This window comes from Talpa occidentalis, unplaced genomic scaffold (assembly GCF_014898055.3).
Source record: "Talpa occidentalis isolate TD23 unplaced genomic scaffold, MPIMG_talOcc4v2.1 talOcc4.15, whole genome shotgun sequence".
In the NCBI taxonomy this organism is placed as follows: domain Eukaryota; kingdom Metazoa; phylum Chordata; class Mammalia; order Eulipotyphla; family Talpidae; genus Talpa; species Talpa occidentalis.
This window is the reverse complement of record NW_023601543.1, coordinates 29576426-29603390: the sequence shown is the minus strand read 5'-3', so window position 1 is coordinate 29603390 and position 26965 is coordinate 29576426. Positions and strand designations below refer to the sequence as shown.

Here is a 26965-nt window from a genome sequence, read left to right as displayed (position 1 = left end):
GGCGGCCCTCCGCCACCCCCCACCCCTGCCTGCCGTGTACCTGGTAAATCCCAATAAAAGCCTGCAAAAGCCACCGAGGGTTCCAGGACGTCTCCTTACCCTGTCTGCTCGGATCATAGAAAACCTGCTCTGGCCCTTCCTGCCACTACACTGCCTTTTTCAAAAGCCCTCTGAGAACTGAAAAAAGTGCTCTGGAACTCCAAAGAGGATAAGGAGCCTTAGCCAGTGCCCTTAATACAGTCGATCATCATTATTTGCAGATTCTGCATTTGTAAATTCACCTACCTGCTAAAACTTATTTATAACCCCCAAATTGATACTTGCAGTGCTTTTGTTGGCATGAAAATATGTAGAATGGCAAAAATTGGGGTTATTAACACACATGTTCCCAGCTGAGGTCAGACAACACTCCTGGTTTCAGCTCTCGTGCTATAAACCAGCGACTTTTCAGGACTATCTTTGATATCACATTGCTCACATTTTTGTGCTTTGTACCAGTGATTTTTGTGGTTCAAAATGGCCTGTAGGGCAGGAAGGACACAGTGCAGGTTTTCTATGATCCAGCCGACTGGGTAAAGGAGGATTTAGAGTCCTCAGTGGTTTTGCAGGTTTTTATTGGGATTACCAGGTACATGGCAGGCAGGGGTGCTGGGGGGCCGGGAGGCTGGCAGGCCTCCCAGGCCCCACCAAGTCTTCACTCTATCCGGGCTCTCCGGCGTTCTCTGCTTCTCCCTTGGCTTCTGCTGCTTCTTTCTCGGCTTCTCTTTCGGCTTCTCCTGGCGTCCCCGTGACGCCACCCTTAAAAGCAGTCTTAGCACAGGTGAATCTCATCTACCTATGCCCACACCCTATTCCAGGTGCCCGCCATCAGGCATGCATTCAGGACCACAAGGATCCATCATCTATCCTGATGGGGGGAGGGCAGAAAGCCTGACATTTTTCCTTTCCCTACACTGCTTCATTCTGGTACTTTGTGAAATTCTTTTCTCAAGAAACAAGGACCCTCAACATTACCACCTTACGAGCCTCAGACCACCTGCTATTCACAGAATCCAAACTTGATGGCACTTCACACTGGGGTAAAGTTATTTAACTACAATTCTTGTCTTGGAGGCATAATGTTGCAGGTAGGAAAACAGGTTAACACCCTGGCTAAAGCACATGCACAGCCAGCAATTGGTGATTGCATGTCCCGTGCAACCTTCACTGTATTTTCAAAACAGCCAAGGAGCTGCTCAGTAAAACTAACCAGTTGTCCTTGATTTTGGCTGGGCCATAATATGTGTGACAATTGTGTTTTTTTTTATTTATTTATTTGTTTGTTTGTTTTGTTTATATATGCACTGGGTACAGTCAGAAGCGCGGGAGGGCGAGAGAATTCACCAGAGTCAGAGCAGGGAGCAGAGCAGGCAGAAGGACCGAGGTACACTGCTGAGGGGAGCAGCGGGCGGCAGGAGAGGTCTGCGCGCCATGTGGGACCCTCCTCCGGTGGCCGGGGAGCAGCTGGGGATCGAACTGGCGTCGCAGAGGTCGCGGGCAGCTTCACAACCCAGCGCTCAACCGCTGCGCCACCGGGGAGGCCCGACAATTGTTTCTTATCTCCTCTTCACCCCTGTTGGGGAGGAAGACCCACCCTAGCACTATGGGGATGACTGAGCACACAACGCCCAACACTGGACAGTAAAGATCAACAGCAATTTACTAGTCACATACACTCACAGACCAGGAAACAAGGTATAGGGTAAGGTAAAAAGTATCAGGCTTTTCCGCCCTCCCGCCATTAGGATAGATGACAGAACCCTGTGGTCCCAAATGCATGCCTGATGGCGGGCACCTGGAGTAGGGTGTGGGCATAGGTAGATGGGATTCACCTAGGCTAAGACTGGGCTTTTAAGGGTGGCATCACGGGGACGCCAGTAGAAGCCGAGAAAGAAGCAGAGGAGCAGAGAAGCCGAGAGAGAAGCAGAAGAAATGGAAGAGCAGAGCAGAGACCACCAGAGAACGCCAGAGCGCCCAGATAGAGTGAAGATTTGCTGGGGCTGGGAGAACTGCCAGCCTCCCGGCCCCCCAGCACTCCTGCCTGCTATGTGCCTGGTAAATCTAAATAAAAAACCTGCAAAAGCCACTGAGGGCTCCAGGACTCCTCCTTTACCCAGTCTGCTGGATCAGAAAACCTTCACTGTGTCCTTCCCGTCCCTACACAAGGTAACCTCATTATATGCCCATGCAGGAAGGACACATGGGGGCTGCGTTCTGAAACACATTGAACGAGAAAGGTCTGTGGACGGCAGGTTTTGCAGTAGTAAGACAGCGAGGTACCCCTGGTTCCTGAGGGAGGATGTGATTGGCTTGTTTGATAATTCCACAGGCTGACCAGCAAGTGAAATCTCTACTCAGGGATAATGAGCAGAAATACAGCTGGTGCTTTTATTAAAGAGGGTTCTTTACCTAGGGGACCCTCTTTGGGAAGAGGAGGTTGAGATTGGTTCATTTGAGGCCCTCCCAACTTTACCAGATATTAATTTAGCACAAAATATTTGTAATTCATCTCACCCCATACCCACACCCCCCAACACACACACCAGTATACACAAAGAGAAACATCTGGGACCTTAGACCCTATAGAGTAAATGAATTAATCAGGCTTTTTATTCCACTAGGCTCTGTGGCTATCACCTGGGCCTGGATCTTCTTAATGCAGAAGACGCTTGGGAACGTGGGTGTGGGGCATGATTGTGGACACCTAAGTATGGGTGTGCGCGCATGTGCAAGTGTGCACATCTGAGCCTAGAGGCCAGGGATATAAGGGCAGCAGCACTCATTGAGGGCTATGAGGAGGATGAGCCGCATGCCCACAGGAGAGGTGAGCCCAGAGAAAGTGAAAAGATTCCTCCCTCCCAGTCCCTCGCTGCCTCGCATGCCAGTCTCCCTGCCTGGAGTGCCTGGTTCCCTGAGAGAGCACAAAAGCCTGAAAAATCTCAGGGCTTAGGGCTTCTGGACTCCCCTTTATCCATCTGCCCAAATCCATAGCACAGCGAACCTGCCCTGTGCTTGCTAGCAAAACAGCCCAAGTAAGGATGGATGGACTCGGGGGTGGTTGCAACCCCACCCCTCCATTCTGGGCACAGACCAAGCGCCATAGAAAAACTTGGACTTTGAAAGCACTGGGTTCCAACTCCTCTGGCCGTTTCCATTCCCACCACCAAATTGTCCAGGGGCGGCTGCAAGCAGGGTGCCTGGGCAGGGCCTCAGAGCCCAGGTCTAGGCCCCCCACCCGCCTACTCCTTCGGAGAGGTCGCCCATTCGGGCGCACCTTCGCTCCGCTGGCGGCAGCCTGGCAAATCCGCTTACAATAAGAGGTCCGGACCGACGTCGGGAACTTGGGGGAGAGCTTATGGGTCAAAGTGGAAATTTGGAGGAGGGACTGGGGTCGTTGCCATCCGAGAGTCAGGTCCAGCAGCGCGGGGGCTCGAAGCACGCCTGGGATGCCATAGCGCCCACAGTTCCGAACGGCTCGACAACGTGGGAGACCAGAGGCCCGAGAGGAAGGAAAGGAGGCTAGAGGGCGGGAGGGATGAGGGGCGTACCGCGAAGCCAAAGGGAGCTGACGGCTGGCGGGAAGTTTCCGCAAACAGCCGCCTCCAGGAGAGCATCGGAGGCCAGGGGATGGGGGCCGGGCGGCGGGGGAGCCTGGAGCGCAAGAGGAGTGGCGGGCGGGGGTCGGTCAGGAGCCCGGGGCGGGAGAGCGGCGAGAAGAGCAGAGCGCCCCCTCAGCTCCACTTCGCGCCACGCGGCGCGCCAAGACAAACCCCGCCGCCTGGAAGCTCACCCGGTCTGAAGCCGCTTCCGGCTGTGAAGGCGCTGGGAGCCCAGAGCGCGGCTGGTCCCGCCCCCTCCGCGTGGCACTCCGCGCCACCCCGCCCTCTGCTCTCAGGCCGCTGCAGTGCACGCTCAGTGGGCTCCAGCTCCCCAGCTGCTGCAGGCCTGAGTTGCTGGGGGGCGGGGCCGGTGTCCGCGGCTTGCGGTGCCCGCGCTGCCCTTTCCCTCTGCAAAAATGCTATGTGTGCTCTTTTGGAACAGAATAACCAAGAGTTTGTTTTGAGGGGGCGAATGGGCTGCAGTGTTTTGACTGTCCTGAGGGCATCTGCGTTCAGAAAGAACACCTTTGGGGAACTGGAGGTAGCCCACTACTAGGCATTCCCAGACCCTGGAGACGCCAATGAACCTGAGTGCCTCGCGTCTGGATGGGGATCAATCAATGGGTTTTATGACTTCTCTCTAGCCACACCAGAAGTGGGCCTTCATCGGAACAGAAATTAGGTTTCAGGAGCATTTCCCCCTTCACTGCTATGGGGATGCAGAGTTGAAGGGAGGTGTAGGGGCAGGATGGGACAGGAGCAGAAGCTCTGTGATCCCGCAGGCGAGTGAAGGATGGAGTCCTCGAGCCCTCAGTCGATTTTGCAGGCTTTTTATTGAGTTTACCAGGTATATGCCAGACAGGGGTGCAGGGGGGCTGGGAAGCTGGCAGGCCACCCAGCCCCTGTGAGTCTTCACTCTTTCTGGGCTTTCCGGTGGTCTCTAGTGGCCTTGTTCCCTCTCTTCTGCTGTTCCATTCTCTGCTATTCTTTCATTCTCTTGCCCTCTTCTGCTGTCATCCACTTAACGCCATCCTTATAAAGCCAGTCTCTCAGCCCAGGTGTTCCCACTTACACATGCCCACCTCCTACTCCAGGTGTCCACCATCAAGCATGCATTCAGGACCACAGATCTATCATCAGTCCTAATGGTGGGAGGGCAGAAAAGCCTGATAAACATTTACTGACCCCACAGGAGGGTTCTGGCTGACACCATAGAAGGGAAAAAGATGGCAAAAGTCCGTGTATGAGATCTTCAAAGGAATTAGTTCCTGGAGAGCAGGCCAGGCTAATGCTTACGCAATCCCATCATGTACAAAACCCTGGCATCTTACTAGCTGGCTCCTTTACTTTCCGCTCCTCCTAACCTTGCCCTAAGTGATAGGATGTCAGAGAATGAGGAAATGCCTCCACTCATTACCCTCTGTCATTCCCACCTGAAGTCCATGATGTAGCAAATTCAGAACTAGGTCTTTTCAGAGCACATAAACCAGACAGATAATCAACAAATACAACTCAGTCATGTTCACCAGCGCTGGACCTCCTAAGGCATGCCATTTAAAAGTGTTGAAATCAAAATGATTACAAGTTCACTCTTGGTTAATCAAAACATACATTCAAACATTTCTCCTTTCCTTCAGTATTTGCTCAAATGTTGTGCCCTTAGATTGCAAATCTTCTGTTGCATGGACCTCCTGGGAGTGACTGTTTTGAACAGCCAAAGATTTAACTCCACTTAACATCAAATTGCCGTGCCCCCCCCCTACTTTTTTTTTTTAACCATTTAAGAGTTACACTTTTAAATATTGGGTCTCAAGTTCCTGCCTTTTTAAAAAAAAGATTTATTTATGCATACAAGAACTAAGGTTTTGGGCCTCCCTGGTGGTACAAAGGGGTAAGCACAGCACTGTGAAGTTACCTGCAGCACGAGTTCAATCCACAGCTGGCCAAGGAGCAACCCATATGGCGCAGCAGACCTCTCCCGTCTCACCCTCTGCTCCCCTCAGCAGAGTATTTCAGTCAGTCTGCCTGTTCTGTTCCCCACTCTGTCTCTGGTGAATCCTCTCACCCCTCCTGAACCTCTGGCCTATACCCCAGCTCTTGTATGCATAAATAAATAAATCTTTTTTTATAAAAACTGAGGTGTAGTTCAGAGGTGCAGGGTGAGAGGATTCACCAGAGACAGAGTGGGGAGCAGAACACGCGGATCTACTGAAATACACTGCTGAGGGGAGCAGTGGGTGAGACAGGAGAGGTCTGCTGCGCCATGTGTGTTAGACCCCTAGCCTGGGATGGAACTCAGACACAGCAGCTGGCACTAGCTTGATAACGCTGAGACATAACCCCAGGGAGGCCCAGTTCCTGCCTTTTTTTAACCAGCAGCACCCCCTCATTCCATTTTCCTCTCCCAGGCCCCCTTTTGTCCTTCTGTAAGGGGGAAAAGGATGTCCTAAAGCTAATTCCATACAGACTTTGTGGACTCCACCCCCCACTCCAGACCAAAGCCAAAAGACACTGGGAACTCCAAATCCCATCACCACCAAAGGGAAGGTGGCTGGGACCTGAGGGTGGGGTTAAGCAGCCAGGTTTGATATAAAAGCCAGACACTTGGACTTTGGAGGGGATCCCCCATTTTGGCTCTCTGCCAGCTCGCAGCGTTGGGCCAGCTCTGAGAGTGCCTTTGGGTTTCCAGGTCAACGGATTGGGTAGGACGCATTAAAGACTTTATTTCCCTATTTTCTCCCTGAGTTGTACATTTCCTTAATTCCCTTTCCCTTGTAAATAAACCTTTTATTAACCTTTTTGTGTGTGCCTGTAGTGGAGTATTAATAAGTCCCTTTTTTTAATTTCATTTATTTTATTTTTATATTCCCCATACAATTGCAACCCCCTTATTTTGACCCCAATCCCTCCCCTCCCCACCCCCCACCCCCCATAGGGTGTCTCTGGTTCATAGTTTTTTGTTGATTTTGATTTTCACTTTCTTATAGTTATTAATTTTCCTGGTCCCTTATTTAAGTTTTCTAGATTCCTGCTATGAGTGAGACCATCCGGTATTTTTCTTTTTCTTTCTGGCTTATTTCGCTGAGCATGATCCCTTCCAGCGCCATCCATGTTGCTGCAAATTGCATGTGTTTACCTTTTTTGAATGCTGAGTAATATTCCATGGTGTATATGCACATCTTCTTGATCCGGTCATCTATTTTTGGGCATTTGGGTTGTTTCCAAAGCTTAGCTATTGTAAACAGTGCTGCTATAAACATAGGGGTGCAGGTGCTCTCCCACCAAGCGCGCGGGGGAGGACCCACAGCCAGGCAACCCGTTTTTATATCGGGGTTGCCCCATAACACTTCCATTGTAGCAAACACTTCCCACATAGCCAGGAAAAAAAGGATGGGATGGGGATCCATATATCATTAACAGTCACTGTAGTGTAAGGTAAAAGTATCAGGCTTTGGGCCTCCCCTGGTGGCACAGCGGTTGAGCGCTGGGCTGCGGGGCTGTCCATAGCCTCTGCAGTGCCGGTTCCTTCCCCGGCCGCTGGCGAGGGTCCCACCAAAAAAAAAAAGTATCAGGCTTTTTTGCCCTCCCGCCATTAGGATAGATAACCGAAACCTGTGGTCCTGAATGCATGCCTGATGGCGGGCACCTGGAATAGGGTGTTGGCATATTTAGATGGGATTCACCTGAGCTAAGACTGGGTTTTTAAGGGTGGCGTCATGGGGATGCCAGCAGAAGCAGAGAAGCAGAAGCATGAGAGAAGGCCAGAAAGCCCAGATAGAGTGAAGAGTTGCTGGGGGCTGGGAGGCCTGCCAGCCTCCCGGCCCCCCAGAACCCCTACCTGCCATGTACCCGGTAAATCCCAATAAAAGCCTGCAAAAACCCACCGAGGTCTCCAGGACTCCTCTACTCCTTTACCCCGTCTCCATAGAATCATAGAAAACCTGCTCTGTGCCCTTCTTGCAGCTACAATCACATACAAGAATATGTCAGTCTGATGGAAGCTTAGACCGCAAAATATAGGAATAAGCAGAATTAAACTCTTTAGAATTAACCCTCTTTAGAATTAACTGTTAAAATTTACTAAATTGCTTTCTCTACTCCCCCTCCTCATGATCAACCATTAACTGGCTCCAACTGCATGTCTGGAAACCTAGAAAATTGATTCTGGTATATCCCTAATAGAACACCCTGTTGGGAAAAACCAACACCTTGACTCCTACCCCTATACTGCTTGCCTAAGGGACTAGCCTAAGTGCAGGTAGGGGTGATTAACAGTCATTAAGTTGGCTACGGAAAGGTCAGGAACTGGAGGTGGGGTAGATGAAGTTAATCTTTTTAGCAAACCAACTTAAGTCTAAAGTGAGAAATTCCACCAAAACAATGAGCAATCCCACTTAAGAACACTATAAAGAACACCCTTTGGTCTCGTAAAGCAAGATCCAGTTCCAGGTCCAACCTGGTGGCGCAGTGGGTTGAGCGCAGCGCTGTGAGGCTGTCGCAGCCTCTTCAATGCGGGTTTGATTCCTGTCCAGCCAGGGAGATTCCAGCATGGCGCTGCAAACCTCTTCTGTCTCAAACGCTGCTCCCCTCAGCAGTGCATTTTGGTCCTTCTGCCTGTTCTGCTTCCTGCTCTATCTCTGGAGAATTCGCTCACCCTCCCACGCCTCTGGCCTGTACCCCAGTGCTTGTAGAAGTAAATAAATTTTTTTTCTAAAAAAAAAAAATCCTGTTCCAAGACTCCCTGCCCCATGTCTATGCAGGTGTCTCTTCTCAAAATCCTGCCCCGTTCAAACAAGAGGCAGCTTCTTGCCCTTTAAGAACTGCCCTTTTGCGCCTATGAAAATGCCCCTTTTCCTTTTCTTAACAAACCTTCCCTTTTTACTTAAAGTAAAGCTTCATTTCTAACTCATTTATTCTGACTCCCTGTAAAGGCAGGAAGGACCACTGAGCAGGTTTTCTTTGATCCCATGCAGACCGGGTAAAGGAGAAGTCAGAGTCCTCAATGGCTTTTTGCAAGCTGGCAGGCCTCCCAGCCCCCCAGCAAGTCTTCACTCTATCTGGGCTCTCCGGCCTTCTCTCCTTCTCTCTCGGCTTCTGTTCGTTCTGGGCTTCTGCTGGCGTCCACCGTGATGCCGCCCTTAAAAGCCCAGTCTCAGCCCAGGTGAATCCCATCTACCTATGCTCACACCCTATTCCAGGTGCCCACCATCAGGCATGCGTTCAGGACCGCAAGGATCCATCATCTATCCTGATGGCAGGAGGGCAGAAAAGCCTGACATTTTTCCTTACCCTACACTCCGGCAAGAATTCTTTCCTGAGCAGAAGTCAAGACCCTCCGGGATCCTTCAGCACCCCAGGGCCCCATCAAGTCTGGTTTACCCCTACTGCTCTTAATCCTACACCCCTTGTCTCCAGTCATTTAGGATTGTAGAGAATTCTTGCTAGTCAAAAACAGAAAGGCCATTTCAGGTCATTTTCTCCAAGCACCAGAATTGTTTATGTGGGGAAATGGAAGCCTAGAGAAAGAAGATTAATTGGCCCAAGGTTACATAGTGGCTGGCAGAGGCCAAAACTAGAACCCTATCGCCAGGTTGACCCACTTCTCCCGCTGCTTTTTTCAATGCAAGTTGCCTTTGACTGGTATTTCAAGCAACTGCCAGCAGGTGGGAGTAGATTTCTTTGGAAGTGGGTTGTTCCTAGCACCATGGAATCAACTTCCAAAACCAGTCCCTTATTTATCATGGAAAACAAGCCTGAAGTTATTTTCTTAGGTGTCCCTGTGACTATGGAGATTGACAAAAACTTGATAGCAATAATGAATTCACTTCCAGACCTTACACCCCCTATTCACACAACAAATAACCCCCCAAGAAACAAGAAATGTGAAAAGGTGAATATAATTGCTACTTGTTGAAGATGTTGTCTAGTTAATTGATTAGCATATCCATTAATTCCCAGACTGAACGGACTTAACCCTGAAATTGGGGTCATGGTGTAGAGGAAAGAATACTGACCTAGGAGTTAGCCCATCTGTGTTCTAAGCCAGCTCTGCAACATGATAATGAGTATTCCAGTTTGGCTGAAGAATAAGTGGGAGCTAAGACAAGAGGTAAGAGGCAAAAGAACAGGTCGCATCTCACCTAGTAGAGGGCCACACTTTCTGTGCCTAGTGGATAATTGAAGCAAGAAAATTTTAGATCTGGTAATCCAAAGTCCTCCATTTTACATTCAATAGCAGGATTTCGAAGGATTTGTGCATGACACCATCTTCTTGACACCATCAAGAAGAAACATTGCATTAATTCCTGAAGAAGGAACTGGAAGAAACTGGGAACAAGGAGAGCGGTTAGCAGGGCGTATACCTCTGCTTCTGGCAATGGCAGGCTAAGTAATTTGGATTAACTGTCGCAATGAAGACTTTTTTTTAAAAAAACAATGAAATGTGAAAAGAAATTATCTTAAGAGATAAGAAATGAGGAGGCTAAAATCTGCAAGAAAAGAACACAGAGAGGGAAATTCAACATACAAGGTCACTTCTGCCTGAGGGCATTTGCTGAATACAGAAGCTGTTGTGAAGGTGGGCCAGGATTCTGGTGACCTCATGCAAAGGGGACAAAAGTTGAAGCTCAAGTCCCAAGTGAGTAGATTTGATTAGCCCCTCAGCCACTTTAAACTGAAACTAAATGGTTACCTATTTGGGATAATAAGCCAGAAATAACAGGCCCTTGCATGGACTTGGAACCTAGGTGATCCAAGTACCTGCCAGCCCTGAGCGTGTGGTCTTGGACAGGTAGTAACCTCAGGCACTTGTCAAAAGCAAGTGAAAATACTCTCTGTGGGAAGGTTCCTAGGCCTGAAATCAATCTGACATAATTTTTCAATATGTCAACATATAGTCAAAGATAAGTTGGTATACAAGGGAAAAATGCATTATAAGTGACAGGCAGAAGAATAATAGACAATGAAAACAATTCACTAAGACTTCAGATATCAGAATTTTAAGAGATAACAATCACTATGATCTACTATACTTCAAGAAAATAGAAGATAAACTTAAAAATATCTGCAGGGCACAAAAAATCATAAAAAAATGACAGTCAATTTGAAAAATAATCAAATTGGATATCTAGAGATAAAAAAATGTAATGATGAAGAGTTTAATGGATGTGCCTAACAGAAGGCTAAACACAACTGTTAGATGAGAGAAATCACTCAGAATTCTGCCTCAAGAAACAAATTATAAGAATAAAAAAAATAGCTGATAAAAGACACAATGTATATAGAGAGAAGGTTTAAGCTACATTTAATTTAAGCTCCAGAAGGATAGGTCTAAGAAAAATTTAAGCTCCAGAAAGATGAGAAATAAATGGGAAAGAGGATGATGGCCAAATATTTTCCAAGACAGATAAAAGGCAAAAATCCATTGAGTCTAGAAGGCCAATGAATCCTAAGTAGCATAAATAAAAAGAAATCCACTTCTACACACATGATCGTGAAAGCACAGAGAAACAGAAGTCAGAGGCAATGATATCTTAACCTTAGAAGCAGAACCGATTCAAACAAGTAGATAAAGCTCTAGATTCTGGATTTTATAAACATGGTATCTATTTCATTCCTAATTAATAACATACACTTGTTAACAAATTTATGTATCCGAGCAAATTTGACTCCTCAGAGCTGTTCCCCCAATTGTCTTTGTCACACGTGGAAGACCATTGTCCTGTAAGTATGTGCTTCAGGGGTTTATGTTTGTAATAGACCTAAAAATGCAATGGGCTGTCTTTCTAAGAAATGAACTCTTTAATTGCTACTAGACCTGCTCATACAAAGAATAAATGGTTGCTTGTCAGGAATGTGACAGAGGAAACTTGCTCCATGTGGTAAATTGTATCAGAAACTCTAATCCCCTGAACCTCTGAAGTTTCCTGGTAACAATCTAAGCTGAAAACAAATGTATTTACTCAAAATCCTTCATACATTCATACTGTTTAAGAAACCAACATAAGGACCCCCAAGCTCCCACAGAAAACTTTGCTCCAAGAGAAGATACTGAAAGGGCAGGAAAATCTTCCCGACTGCCTAACCACAAGTCAACCAGAACACTGTTCAATAGCCAAGACATTAATCTGCCTTCGTGTGTGGTAGGCAATATGTGGGCAACAATTTCGATCAAGTGTCACAACGGGAAGAGTTGCTGATATTTTTTCTGATTTTGCAAGGCTTTTCTTCACTTTTCCTGGACATTCATAATTTGCATGGGTCACAGCTCTCTCCCAAAAGCCTTCAAAAACTTACCTTTTTAACATCCATAGCAGCTTCCTTAACTCCCTCCTTTACCATAGAGGGGCAGGAGCAGGAAAATGCTCCATTCCCTAATTCTAAAAAGGGCATTAGACTACAAATCTAAAGACCTTATGACAGCCTTTGAATCTCAGTTTTCCTGTCTGAAACATGGATGTGATAATAAAGCTCATTTGTTAATGGAGCAACCCTAACAGGTCAGGTTTTTTTTTTTTTTTTTTTAAAAGAGGCATGAATTTTTATTTATTTATTTATTTGTTTGTTTGTTTATACATGCACTGGGTACAGTCAGAAGCGCGGGAGGGTGAGAGAGGAGGGTGAGAGAGGAGGGTGAGAGAGGAGGGTGAGAGAATTCACCAGAGCCAGAGCGGGGAGCCTCCTGCGGTGGCTGGGGAGCAGCCGGGGATCCAGCCTGCGGCACCGCAGAGGCTTCGCAACCCAGCGCTCAACCGCTGCACCACTGGGGAGGCCCCAGGTCAGGTTTTTAAATCTCCCATTTGAATGGACTGAACAGTACCACTTCAAGACACCAGGAGGCCTCAGCTCTCAAGGTCTACTTGCAGAATAAACCTTTTTTATTTCTTTGTTTCCCTGAACTAAGCCAAGCAGGCTGACTTTTACTAACCCGACTTCTTCAGAAGTTCAGTTAGCAGATAAGGATAAGCAGAGAAAACAGAAAATAACCAAAGAGGAGGTTTTAGTGCACTAATGACTGGATATCCACTTCTACACAGGTCCTAGCAGACCCTAGGACTCTGCCCTTCAGTGGGACTGCTGCTGGTGTCTCTAATTACCCTGTCCCTGCTCCTGTTCCCAGGAGGTGAAAATCAGGGGTTCCGTACAAGTGGTGAATGGTCACCACTGGAGTTATGTCGGTCACAGCCTGTTAGCCATATATCATCGACAGTTTTTTCCCAGTGGCACTCCAGCTTCTATCCCACCCTGTATGGGGGTGACAATGGTGGTTTCCATTTCCTAAGCCCAAATAACATGCTGGAATGGCAGATTCACATGCCTGCAGTTACAATACTAGATAGGGCAAACATTCCCCAGTCAGATACTGTGCCCACCCCCATAAAACAATCAGGCAAAAGAGCACAACCACTTCTCATAAAGTCAGTTCAAACACAGCAGTCCTCCTACAAACTTTTACCTTAATTCCATCAACCCTCACATTCCTAACTATAACCTCCTTTAGGACTTCAACCACAGGTTTTGAATTTACAAAATTAGGTAGGGGACGTGCTTTCCAGCATGACATAGTATCCATTTTCATAAAACATCTGGGTAAAAGAGACACAACTTCTTTACCTAAAGCCTGTTTAAACATTCCAATGTTCATGATCTTATCAACTCTTACACTTTTATCTTTTTTCATTCTGATTGTAGCCCATGTCAGGGCTTCGCTGATGAATTTTGGTACTACAGTGTCCGGGGCTCCTATTATCAAGGAGTCTTACAAACTTCTAAACTCCCTGACCATTTCACCCACTCTTGTCAAAAGGGATTTGTGTCCCCAGTGAGGGTTCAAACCAAGGGACCCTTACCCTTGTGTCAATCTTTAACTTGCTTGCTCTGTTTAACCCCTGTCCCAAGCAGTTGTTGGTCAGGTTTCTCATTGTCAGCTCGGCCTTCAGGCTTTCGTTTTTTATTCCAAACTGGGATAAATAGACTGCACTTGTTTGGGGGCACTTTAATGATGGGAAATCGGCTGGGGAACACTTTGGCTCACCCAACCTTTGGACATCCTATATTAAAACCTTTGTTTTAACCCCATCAATGTTAGTTTTATTCATTCCATTTCTTAATAATTATCTAAAGATTTCTGCCCTGATGGGCTGAGTCCTGTGACTCTCTTCTTTCAGTTTTTTCCCTTTCCCTCTATCAATATTTGCTTCATTCCTGAATAACCACTTAAAAATATTCACCGGTTTCTTTTTCTTAATTATATTCTTTATTGAGGTAACACAGGGAGCATCAGAATCATTAAATTTAAGAGCTTAAATCCCTCTTCAGCCCCTCACCAACTTGTGACACTGGACAAGTCATTTTTTCTGATCCTCAGTTTCCTCATCTGTAAAGTTAAATGTTGTAGTGATTAAATGGGATCAAGCTAATAAAGACACCAAGAGTAGTTACACAAAAGAGTAAGATAGTGGCACAATAATTGTTAGAGAAATAATATTCAGGACAAGCCCAAAATGCAATGAGGTCCTCATTATTGGTGATATTCAAGAACAGGCTATATAACTATTGGAGGGAATTTTATTTTATTTTTGGTGGAAATTTTATATAGAAGATTCTAATGGTTTATCCAGTTGAACTAGTTGAATGGGTACCGGATGTGATATATCTATACATGGAATATCATACAGCAAAGAAACAGTCCTTTCTAATCTTCAGTTGTATAATTCTAAGAATCTCCAAAACAATGGAAATGCAGACACAAAAGTCATTAGTGAGGCCACTTTACTACTACGGGAGACTTCATGCCCAGCTGGAGTCTTTTTTGAAGCCACTGGCTTAGGGGTAAGGATAAATGGCATCTCAGGAGTTATATGTGTGGGAGGGAGGCAGAATACTATCTCAGATTTGAAAGCACACTGCCAGCTGTGCTATCTGCTACGACCATCTGGCATCGTGCCTGCACACTACTGATTACTGGAAGGAATATGTCCTTTGATAATCAAATAAGCCCCTGAAGTGATCGCGTGTTCACTTACTCCTTATTTCAGTCAACTGTAGCATTCACATACTTATCTCTCATTTACTGTTTTATGTTTTTATCATCATTTACTCATATCTGGGCAGAAGACTTTAAATGTTAGTACAGTGAGAAAGAGGTTCTTGATTATTTAGGCTTTTATGTGCGGCTTACAGTATCTTTTTCAGTTTGTGCCCTTTTCATCCACTGGCCCTGACTCCAGTTCAAGCCTTCATCTCTGACCTAGAATTTTGCCATAGCCTTCTAATTGCTTTTTCAGCTCTGGCATTCAACCCTCTTTATTCCTTCTTGTGTCGAAGCCATTTATTACCTGAGTCCAATCTACCTTTATCACACTTCCCTGTGCTTCCTGTTATGCACACTCAGCTCCTGCCTAAAGGAGATACTGACCTTTCTCTGAGTGATTCTCAAGCAGATATTATTTTCCTTCATCTCTCAAAATCTCATCTTTTTTTTTTTTAAGATTTATTTATTCATACAAGCACTGGATACAGTCAGAAGCGCTAGAGGGTGAGAGAATTCACCAGAGCCAGAGCGGGGAGCAGAACAGACAGACTGACGAAGTACACTGCTGAGGGGAGCAGTGGGCGCGCCAGGTGGGACCCTTGCCGGCCGCCGGGGATCGAACCGGGGCTGCAGAGGCTGTGGGCAGCTTCGCAGCCCAGGGCTCAACCGCTGCACCACCAGGGGAGGCCCTCGTCTTTTTTTTTAAGCCAAGACCATACACACAACTCTCAAAAATCACCTTAAGGGATCTAACAGTGTGTGTGTTGTGAAACTCTTTGTGCCCTGATCATATCATATCTCTTACCAGAGTACTCTATGTATATGTCTTATTTCCCTTGAAGTCTGTAAATTTCACTTCTCATATCGATAGCTGAATTCTTTCCACATTCTTTCTCATTTTAAACACAAACTCTTTTTGTACACTATGATTTATATCCTGAATTCTTACCCCCATTTTACAAATGAATACAATTGGAGCTTGTGCGGATTATACTGAAAAGTTATTTTAACATCTGATATCCAAAAAAAAAAAAATTAGGGAAGTCATTTTAGGTACTAATTGACATTGTAAAGATCTGAGTGGGAATAAAAAATCAAGCTTCAATTGATCAATTCCACAGAATGTTGCCTAGGTGTTCTTAATAAGCAAAAAGCTACATTTGCTTCTCTGGTTCACTTTTCTCTTTTCTAGAAAAGTCAAACAGAAGAGGAAAGGTTATGTGAACTGTTTATTTGATATATTTCTCAGTTTGTGTGTTTGATTAACTTAAACCATTGGTTTGTTCTTGGATATTATGGGATTGTAAAAAAAAATGAGCCATCTTCTAGTTTGTTCTTCAGGTTGAGGGCATATATACATCCATATAATCCCTTGAATTTGTAGAGTGCGCTAACTTAGAAACCAAAGGTGAACTAAAACCTCATTTCTTTGAACAGCATTATTTCCCATACAACAGGATGACAGGAACCCACTGCTGCTCTTGTAACAATTTCCATGGTCGTGACATTGTTTACTAAAGAACTGCTCTTTAAAAATTCAAATTATAGTGAATTACTTGCCCTAGATTTCATTTCTCCTCATGGAATATATTGAGTTGAGTTGAAGCATAAAGGGTCAACATGCCTCAGTACACAAAGTCACCAAGGCTAAGCTTGTTAATAAGATACAGCCAAAGTTGCACAAAGGGCATTTGGAACAGAGTGCACACATATTCAAGTGCATCAACCTATTTCAAAAGCTGTTAGGTCCAGAGAAGCTTTGTTGTGGCTTTGTAGATCCGATGTGGGAGTCAGCTATGGAAATGAAGTCAGAGTGGCCGATCTTGTGTTCCATTAAATGTGAACATATTAAGAGATGCACATGACATAATGTTCATCCTGACTTATCATCTGGGAAATGCAAAACAAAACCATGATGAGATATGACCTCACACCCCGAAGAATGACCCATGTCAAAAAAAAACAGAAACAAATTATTGGGGAGGGCATGGGGGAAAAGGGACCCTCATCTACTTGTGGTAGTAATGTAAACTGGCCAAGCCCCTATGGAAAACAGCATGAAGGTTTCTCAAAATACTAAAAATGGATCTACTGTATACCAAGTAATTCCACTCCTAGGTAGGTATGTACCCAAAGTATACAAAAACACTAATTCAAAGGGGTATATGCGCTCCTACGCTCACTGCAGCCCTATTTACAATAGCCAAGTTACAGAAATAGCCCAAATGCCCAATGACAGAGGAGTGGATTAGATGAACACTTGCCATTTGCCACAACATGGACAGAACTTGGAGAGGATAATGCTAAGCAAAATGAGTCAGAAAGAGAAAGACAGATAATGGGTGATCTCTTTTATGTGTAGATTATAAAACATAACAAAGGGTCAGTCAAAATAAAATCAATAATAAACTCTTAATATCTGACTGTAAAACCAAGACATCCAGAAGGGCAGAGTGATGGGGTGAGAGAAGGGGAGGGAAGGGACCCAGTGGAACATGGTGGAAGATTGTTGGGGCCCTGATGGTGGGTAGAGTGTGAAAATATACATTTGAACCTTTAACCCTCAGAAAATATGCAAAGATGTAAACCTATTTTACCTCAATAAACATAATTTGGGGAAAAAATTAAGTTAAAATATCCCAGTCACGAACCACAACTTCCTACTCATGCTGCACTCCCTTCCTACTCATGTACACATGATCTTTTATCTCACCGAGACCTCCTATTCTTTGATCTCTATTTTCATTCCATCTGTTCTCTCCCTGTTCTTTCCCTCCCCTCACCACTGATTAGGTGTGGGGGTACTTTACCTTCTTCTTTCTTCTCACACACAGGCTTAGCAAGTTGCCAGTCCACCCACTTATTCTCCTACATTTTCAATACCTCCTATATACCCACACCCTGCCACAGCGCATGTGCAGTCACTATTGATTTTCCATTCTCTCACTTCTCAATGTGCTTTCTGCTTCTATTTTAGTTTAGACCATCACCTTCTCTCATTCAAATCATTGCTATAGTTGGCACTCCATTACTGTCTTTCTCTAATCCTTTCTTCAATACTGCTTCTAGAATGACATTTCTAAAACACAAATGACTTCTCAAAGTAGAGCCCTTTGGTGACTGGTAGTAGCATTAAGGATGAAGTATAAACTACTGTTTCTGGAAACTGAGGTCCCTGCCTGCTCCTTTACTCTCACCTCTTACCGTTCTATCTTATAAAGCCCTTTACTGAAGTCACACTGAAACATTGGCAGTGCCCCCAAATATTCTTTCGTGCCTCTATGACTTTCTCTGAACCTGCCATATCTTCTGCCCAGGAACCTCTCTTTCATATCATTATTTTGCAAACTCCTCATCTTTCAAAACTCAGATTACCTGATACCACTGAGTGTTTACTTTGTACCAAAATGGCACATACCCCATTAAATTTGGTCATTGCACTATCAGTCAATAAACTTCGAGCTAGCCATTAGACTTTTTGCTAGATATTGAGCAACACTGAATTCGGAGACCATGTCTTTTACTTTGCATCCCCAGGTACAAGGTTAGGAACAGGTATATAGTAGGTATTTTTTTCAATAAATTTGTATAGGTTAAGTGAAGAAATAAACTACTTTCTCACCTCTCTTAGACTTCAGCATGATCCTGATGATAGCAATAAAACTATTTTCCAGGCCTTAGGTAATTTCTTTAGCACAAGACAAAGCTAAATGAGTATAAACACCTCTTATGATACCTCAAATAAACTAGAATGCTGCAAATGTTACCCAGTGATCTAGCTATAGCTTGGCACAAGACCACCCCAAAATGAGTCCTTGAATTATCAATGAATCTTCAGAGACAAAGAAACAAATTTTAATTCAGCATGAAAATAATACTTGGAAATATGACTGTTGGGATTGATGATGACCAATCCTTAAGGAGACTTGTCCAGTTTAGTACCCAAGCAAGTCAATTTAGAGAACAACACTAAATAACTCATGACAGGGACCTCCCTGGTGGCACAAGGGGTTAAGATACAGCACTATGAAGCTATCCGCAGCCACCACAGCACAAGTTCAATCCCCAGCCAGGGAGGTGACCCACAAGACCTCTCCCATCTTGCCTGCTGCTCTGCTCAGCAGTGTATTTCAGTAGATCTGCCTGTTCTGCTCCCCACTCTGTCTCTGGTGAATCCTCTCATGCTCCAGCATCTCTGGCCTACACCCCAGCTCTTATATGCATAAATAAATAAATCTTCAAAAAACTTCAGGACAAAGTGCCATCAATGTCACTGACTTTCCTCAGCCTCATGCTGAAGTGTCCCAATGCCCAATTTCACTGAAAGACAAATCTGTTAACTCTAGTGCACCTGCAAGGAGACTTGCAGGACAGTCTCTAAATTTAAAGTGCCAGAAAAAGAGGTTTTATTTTTTTATTTAAATTTTATTTTTATATTCCCCATACAATTACAACTCCCTTATTTTGACCCCAAGCCCTCCTTTCCCCGCCCCCCACCCCCCATAGAATGTCTCTTGATCATAGTTGTTTGTTGATTTTAATATTTTCTTTCTTATAGTTATTCTTTTTTCTGGTCCCTTATTTAAGTTTTCTAGATTCCTGCTATGAGTGAGACCATCCGGTATTTTTCTTTTTCTTTCTGGCTTATTTAGCTGAGCATGATCCCTTCCAGCGCCATCCATGTTGCTGCAAATTGCATGTGTTTATCTTTTTTGAATGCTGAGTAATATTCCATGGTATATATGTACCACATCTTCTTGATCCAGTCATCTATTTTTGGGCATTTGGGTAGAAGAGCTAAAGAGAAACTTCTCTGAAGAGGAAATGCAAATGGCCAACAGGCATATGAAAAAATGTTCAACATCACTTGTAATCAGGGAAATGCAAATCAAAACTACCATAGATACCATCTTACACCAGTGAGAATGGCACATATTAAAAAAGCTAGCAACAACAAATGTTGGCGAGGGTGTGGAGAAAAAGGAACTCTCCTGCACTGCTGGTGGGAGTGCAAACTGGTCCAACCACTATGGAGAGCTCTGTGGAGATTTCTGGACCTACTAAACATAGAGCTTCCATATGATCCATCCAGCAATTCCACTCCTAGGTATTTACCCAAAGGACCCAGAAACATCAACTCCAGAAAAAGAGGTTTTAAAGAAATACATTCACCTTATCTCATTACTCCCATTGTACATGGACCCAGATATAGAATAAGGGAAGAATAGGGCAGAACTTGGCAACCTTTCTGAGACCTACTTCCAAAATGTCTTTTGTTCACTCTTTTCCCCAAACCAGGGAGTTAAAGGCAACAGTTCCTTTTCTTGTGAGAAGCAAAGTAGCATTTTAAGGATAAAGAGAAATGGGAAGCCTTTTCCTTCCTTCTACTTTCTGTTTCAGACCCAGATTGTCATCAGGATCCCTAGTTAGAACCTTGTGTCCCTCTGGGTAGCCCCATTGGGTCTAAAAAAAAAGACCATGGGGGCCTCCCTGGCGGTGCAAGGGACTAAGATGCAGCACTATGAGGCTATTGGCAGCCACTGCAGCACGAGTTCAATCCCTGGCCAGGCAGATGACCCACATGGCGCAGCAGACCTCTCCTGTCTCACCTGCTGCTCCCCCCAGCAGTGTATTTTAGTCAATCTGTCTGTTCTGTTCCCCACTCTGTCTCTGGTGACTCCTCTCACCCCCCGCTGCTCTGGCTTGTACCCCAGCTCTTGTATGCACAAATAAATAAATCTTTTAAATTTTTTTTTTAAAAAGACCATGGTATATGGAATTTATTATTCCTTTTCTGCTGCCTCCCCATAGCCTTCTCCAAGCCTTCCTGATGACCATAAAGGATAAGTAGAGCAAGATAGCAACAGGAAGGAATTAGAATACCAAAGACTCAAGGGGAAGCCCACCTAGACACTAGGCAGTCAAGGCCAACCCTGGCAGGACAGACAGGAAACAGCCCATTTCTCTTCTACCCTGGGGTCCTTGTCTCCTTCCGCCTCTTTGGATATCCACAGCACAGGACTGCTTGGAAGTGCAAGACTGATGAATGAAAGACAGAGTTAGAAGTTGGAAAACTTCAGCACCCAGAAACTGGAGTTTCATGGGATCAACTATGGGGGCAAAGTGCTTATAAACTCAGAGGATTTGGTAGTGAGGGAAGCTAAAAGAGGAGCAATCAGAGAGCTATTTTGGATGTCCTGTTTACTGTTACATCTCCAGCGTTTAGAATGATGCCTGGCACATATTAATTGCTCAATAAAGTAATTATTGATGACTGAATGAACAGACACATAAATGAATGAGCAAATAACTACATGAAAGGGTAACTCTTCAACAAAAACAAAGATGGCACAAAGAACAGAGAAAGGGCGGGGCTTATTTGGGTATAACCTAATAGGTTGGTATTACTAGATGTACCAGAGCTAGTGGACAATTTCTGTGTGGATCTTGAATGCTAGATTCATTGTGTATGCTTAGAATCATCATCAAATTTTTTCCTTACAAGAATTTGGTATGATCAGAGTTGGGTTTTATGAAGGCTAACTTAGCAAAGATATGGAGAATGGATCTGTGGGGAAAGTGGAGGTAGGAGAAAGTTAAGAGATGATGCAAAGGTCAGAAAAGAAGTGATGAAAGTAATTATACCAAGAATTGGTGAGAGTGTGGAATAAGCTGAAATGTCATCCTCTGTTTTGGAAATATAAACTACTAGCACAGAGACTTTGGAAGAGAATTGGCATTACCTAGCAAAGTAGAACTTGAGAATACCCTAATGTCCAGAAATTTCATGTCTAAACATATCTCTTGTTCTGGACTTCTTAATCCCAGTCCTGTTGACATATGGGGACAGATAATTCTTGGTTATGGAGAGCAGTCTTGGTTATGGAGAGCAGTCCTTACAGCAGTCCTGTAAGATGTTTGTCAACATTCTCAGCCTCTACTCACAACATCCTCAACCAATAACACACCCCCAGTCGCATGACTTTGTTTCTAGACACTACCAAATGTCTCTAGGGGATGGAGTAATTTTTCCCTCAATTGAGAGACTCACTGGCCTAGATAAACTTTTGTACATGAATATCAAGGGCAATGCATGAAAAGGGTTCATAACACCATAATTTGTTAAAGCATAAAACTGAAATCAAACCCACATGTCTATCAACAGGAAAATAGATACAATGTTGGAGTCTCATATAATGAATAACTATAAATTAGTGAAGATGAATACAGTGACACATATAAACACAGATAAATTATACATACATCAAGATGAGAGGGAGGAAAGAAACAATCAAGCAATATATATAGTATAATTGCAATTAGATAAAGTTTAAAAATGGACAAAAGTAACATTATTTAAAGGAATAAAGAAAGAAAATAAGTGAATTATTAAGAAAATTGAGAATATCAGTTACTACTGAAAAGGAATGAGAGGATGAATCAGGAAGGGTTCAGGTGGGCTTCAAAGGCATTAACCATGTAGCTTTCAAGCTTGGTGATGGCTATACCGTTTTTTATGTTATTATGGCGTGCCCTCCATATATGCTATTTTATCTTCTGTATACATGAAATAGCTCACTATTTGTAAGGAAGTTATGAGATCTAAAATAAGGTAGGAAAGATGGAGAGGGTCAAGCCAGAATAAATGACTAATTGTATGAAGAAGAGAGAAGAAACAACTTATAGATGCTTGAATAATTTCAAGCTCATTTTCCTTATAGATTTCAAAATCAAATCAATGATTTTTTTTTCTTTTCTAAATAAACACATGTAACCCATTGCTTAGAACTCTGAGAAACATACATTCCATGCCACAAAACCATCACATTATCATGATGTGATTCACTGGAGTAGATAATGGTCTGTTTAACAAAAGTCTATTGTCCAAGAAATCAGCTGTTTGACGTCTAAAATGTGTACTCATTTGCATTCCTTGAAGCCATAAGCTTCTTAAAATAGGGGGATTAGGGTAGAAGTGGCTCTTCATCTCTAACATTTATCATCAGAATACCCCAACTAGTGCAGAAAGCTGTTTCCATCTATGCCACCCATCCTCTCTCTCCCCCTTCCTTTTCTCTCCAAGTGGACGAGGTAGTGGAATAGAAGAGAATTTTTTGATCAAATTATTTCAAAAGACTGAGTCATGACCAAGTTAAAAATCAAAACATCTTAACCTTCCCTGGGCAAGTCAGAGTGGGGCTAAATCGGCCTTTCCCTAGAAGAAGTACAAAGTTTTCAAGGTTGAAAGACTCACTGAGAACATATTTTACATATTGTGAAAATAGAAAAATGCACAAACATCCAGAGAAACAGGATATGTAGAAATGTCCCTGACCTGATTTAGGGACAAAGTCTCAGAAACACAAGTAGCCTAATATGCTAGAGCTATAGCAAATCCTCAGAGTGGCTAAGTGTAATTTCTGGGACTTGGGAGGTGAAGTGGGACCCAAAGAGGAGAAATTTTTTGACTGAGTTCCCCTGGCTTAACAGAGGCAAGATGAGGCCAGAGTCCATTTCTCTTACTCCCAACTCGATGTTTTTTACCATTCCAGAAGTTAAGAATTTTGCAATGGAATACTGCTCAGTGATCAAAAAAGATAAACACCTACCATTTGCAGTAACATCGATGGAGCTGGAAGGGACGATGCTAAGTGAAATCAATCAGAAGGAGAAAGACAAATACTGGATGGTTTGACTTACATGTAGAATCTAAAGAAGCCAAACAAAGGATCAGACAAAGACAAATTGCAAGACTGACCCTTGAAAGGAGAAGTTAGATCTGAGGCAATCAGGAAGGGAGGAGGAGGAAGAGGGGAGTGGAGAAGAGTAAAGATCAGTGGTGGAGGGGTGCGTGGAGTGTGGTCGAAGATTGTGGGCATTTTGGTGGTGGGAAAACTGTGGTGACAGCACCTGAGGGGAGAAATCCTATATTGTGAAAAAAAAATAGAGGATGTTTAAACAAATAAATTTTAAAAAAATTTCAGAAAGAGCCATGATTATTGTTATTTTGAATGTTAGAGCTAGAAGTGCCCTTAGAGATCGTTTGATAAAATTGCTGACTTATATTGGTGGGCAATTTAGACCCAGAGAAGAGGAGACTTGCAAAACTCGTAGGACTGACACTAGAACTCGGTCTGCAAACTTTAAACACTGCAATTAGCAATATTTTTTGGGTTTTGACTTCCAATTCAAAATTTTCAGTTTTTAGCAATATGCTTAATGGTCAGTGATTTTTAATTACCTGTGATAAAACACCTCTCAATTGACTTAAGCTGAAAGAATCAGTGATTATGTAATTGGGAATTCAAGGTATCCAGTGAGTTAAATTGTATTATTAGCTCACTTTTTCCTCTCCTTCCATTTTTCACTTCTGCTTTCCTCTTAGGCTTTTTCTCTCATTATAGATGGAATTTCTGCAACAATTTTAGCAGCTCTAGGGGAACACCATCTCTCAAGAACTTTATATTTCATGAAAAGCCTCTGATAAACCCTTGCCTGGATCATGTTCCAACCCACAGACATTTCCTCAACCTGGATGTCTTTCACCATTTTGTTCCTAGCGTGATTTTGCTATGGAAAGGGCAAATGTCAACTCATCTCTTGATGGGTGTTTCCTTTGGTTAAGTAGACTTTACTGTCAACTCACTCATAACTGACTTTGAAGGCAAAGGGAAATGATAGATAGAAAAATAGGAGAATGAGGGGCATCATAACCCTGATAGATCTGGAATAAAGAGTTGGTCCTTTTGCAAAATAACAGAGTAGACAGCCCGACCTGTGCATCCAGTGATTCTGTTTCCTATTCATTGCCTGATACCAGGCAAGTTACTTCATAATTCAAATGAAGCAATCTCCCCGCCACTCTGGGCCCATTATATTTTCTCATCAGAACAAAGAGGATAAGCATCTTTGTGTAGTCTACTGCAAATGGCTGTGGTGACCATAATTGGCATATTGCTCAACTAGAAAGAAGTGACAGTCCCTTCAAACTTGTTTATCAGGAGGGCGAGGAGGGGCACGGTGATCAGACTGAAGGCAGGAGGAGAGAATCGTGGTCACGCAGCAGCTGGCAGTAAGCCACAGGGGGAGGGCGTCCCTCAGTGGCTGGGCTGCTTGATCAGGGTGCCCTGAAGAAGTGCTGCAGGAGCCGGGCCAAGGGAGGGGGTGGGGGCTGTAGGGAGGCAGGAGATTGTAAGAGGCAGGAAGATCCGGGACATCCATCATGCAGGCTTTGTTTGTCAGGCCCTTGGGTGAGGAGCATGTTGTACCCCCTACTGCTTGGGTTATTGTACCATCTGTTGCCCATTGAAGAAAGGGAAAGGGGCCTCCCTGTGGCCTAGGGGTTAAGACTCAGCACTATCACCACTTCAGCCTGATTTCAATCCCCGGCCAGGGGATAGAACCTACATTTGACATGGCAGACCTCTCCTGTCTCTCCCGCTGTTCCCCTCAGCTGTGTATTTCAGTAGGTCTGCCTGTTCTGCTCCCCACTGTGCCTCTGGTGAATCCTCTCACATTCCACACCTCTGGCCTACACCCCAGTTCTTGTGTGCATAAGTAAATAAAAGTAAATCTTTAAAAAAAAAAAGAAGAAAGGAAAAGGTAAAATGCTCCTTTGATATGGAAGCTGAGCTCATGTCACTGAAATCAGCTATTAACGTGCTGGAGATGACTGAGACAGAATTTACACTGGCAGGGACAGTGATGGGATCCAGTAGAAACTTGATCAAGAAGGCTGCTGTCATTATTTGCATTCAAAACAAAGACTTTGACAAGATTTCCAAACTTTAGGAAAACATGCCCAAAAGCCCTACAACTCAGAAGCTGAGAAATGATCTCCTGAACATTATTAGTAAAAAAAAAAAAAAAAAAAAAATTTGGGCACATCCTGTCCTACAGAAATTGTCCTGTGACATCTTTCAGATGAAGATACTGTGCTTCTTCAGAGTCACCAGAGTCTGTGGAAAAGTCACTTAGGGAACCTGCACGGCAGCTGCGGAATACTCTAACCACCCCTGGAATTAAAGACTCTGAAAGCAGCTTTTAAGATTGTCAAGTGGACAAGATTCTGAGGCTGCGTTCTCAAACTGGACCAAGGAGATCGGGTACTTCCTCATCAAGTATCCCCATTATCATCCTCAAAAATAAGAGACCCATAAAAGATGAAGATGAAAATTCAGTCTCTACTGAAGATGAGGGTGTCTCCGCAGAGCTGCAGCTTAAGACAATGCACAAGAAAATGCACAACACTAAGTAGGTTGGTTTTTGAGGACAGCCTTACCTTTCTCAACAATCCCTTCCCTGGGGAGAAGAATCCCAATGTACCCAAAGGCAAGTGGAACTGCTCTAATAGGGTTGAAGAAAAGGAGTCTTCGGTGAAAAAGGACAAAGTGTTTCAAGTTCAGGGTGTACAGATGAAGACAGTGCAACCAGAGTAATAAAAAAAGCAGAAGTGGGCTGTAGAAGAAATTGAGTGGGGCAAGGCTCGAGGGAAGAAATATGGGGAAGGAAACCGGGCTGCCATTTCTAAAAATTACCCGTTTGTTAACCGAACAGCTGTGATGATTAAGGATCACTGGCGGATCATGAAAAGACTTGGCATGAACTGAAACAGGCTTTCATTTCCATAGAATTCACAGGAGCATGGTTCTTAATAATAGCCCCTGGTAGTTTGCTATTTCTTTCAGAAGCGGGACAGGGATGAGAATTTTGGGCATCCTTTTCTGACATGGGGGAGGTCCAGTTTCACTTTACCACTGTTGGAGATCATGGAGATGACAAACAAAGCCAAGTCCACCCCATGTCCTTGGCAGTAATGACAGGCACGTAGCCTGCACACTGCCAGAATATCATAGTATGTCCCTTCTTTAGTGGTTTTCTTGAATTTAAATCCCCTGCAATTAGAAGACCTTCACCTAGGAAATGGTGGAGTCTTTTAGGAACCACTTATGATTCTACAACCTGGTAAAATTAGCAACATAAGCATTATTTGGAATGAACTTGATCAAAGTAAATCTTTGGCCTGATGCAAATTGCAAAGGAACTTTGTTATGAACCCAACTTGATGAGACTAGTCCTGGTGGAATCAGTGTCCCTTTAAAACTGATTTAGCCCATTGTGACATCAACACTGAGGCCTGAATTCCTTGGTATTTCCTTGTAATATTTGCTGGACTATATAGGCAGGTTTAACCTCCACTTCTCATATGGTTGAACCAAAGTGGTTTTTTTCTTTGTAAAATGGTGATTGTAAATAAACATAGCCCCTCCCTTGTCCCCTGTTCACAATTCCCTTC

General features: G+C 44.0%; 1 pseudogene; it reads left to right on the top strand.

The window, feature by feature from the left end:
- Nucleotides 1-1642: 1642 nt before the first annotated feature.
- On the top strand, nt 1643-26279 carry LOC119245560 (uncharacterized; annotated as a pseudogene).
- Nucleotides 26280-26965: the final 686 nt, after the last annotated feature.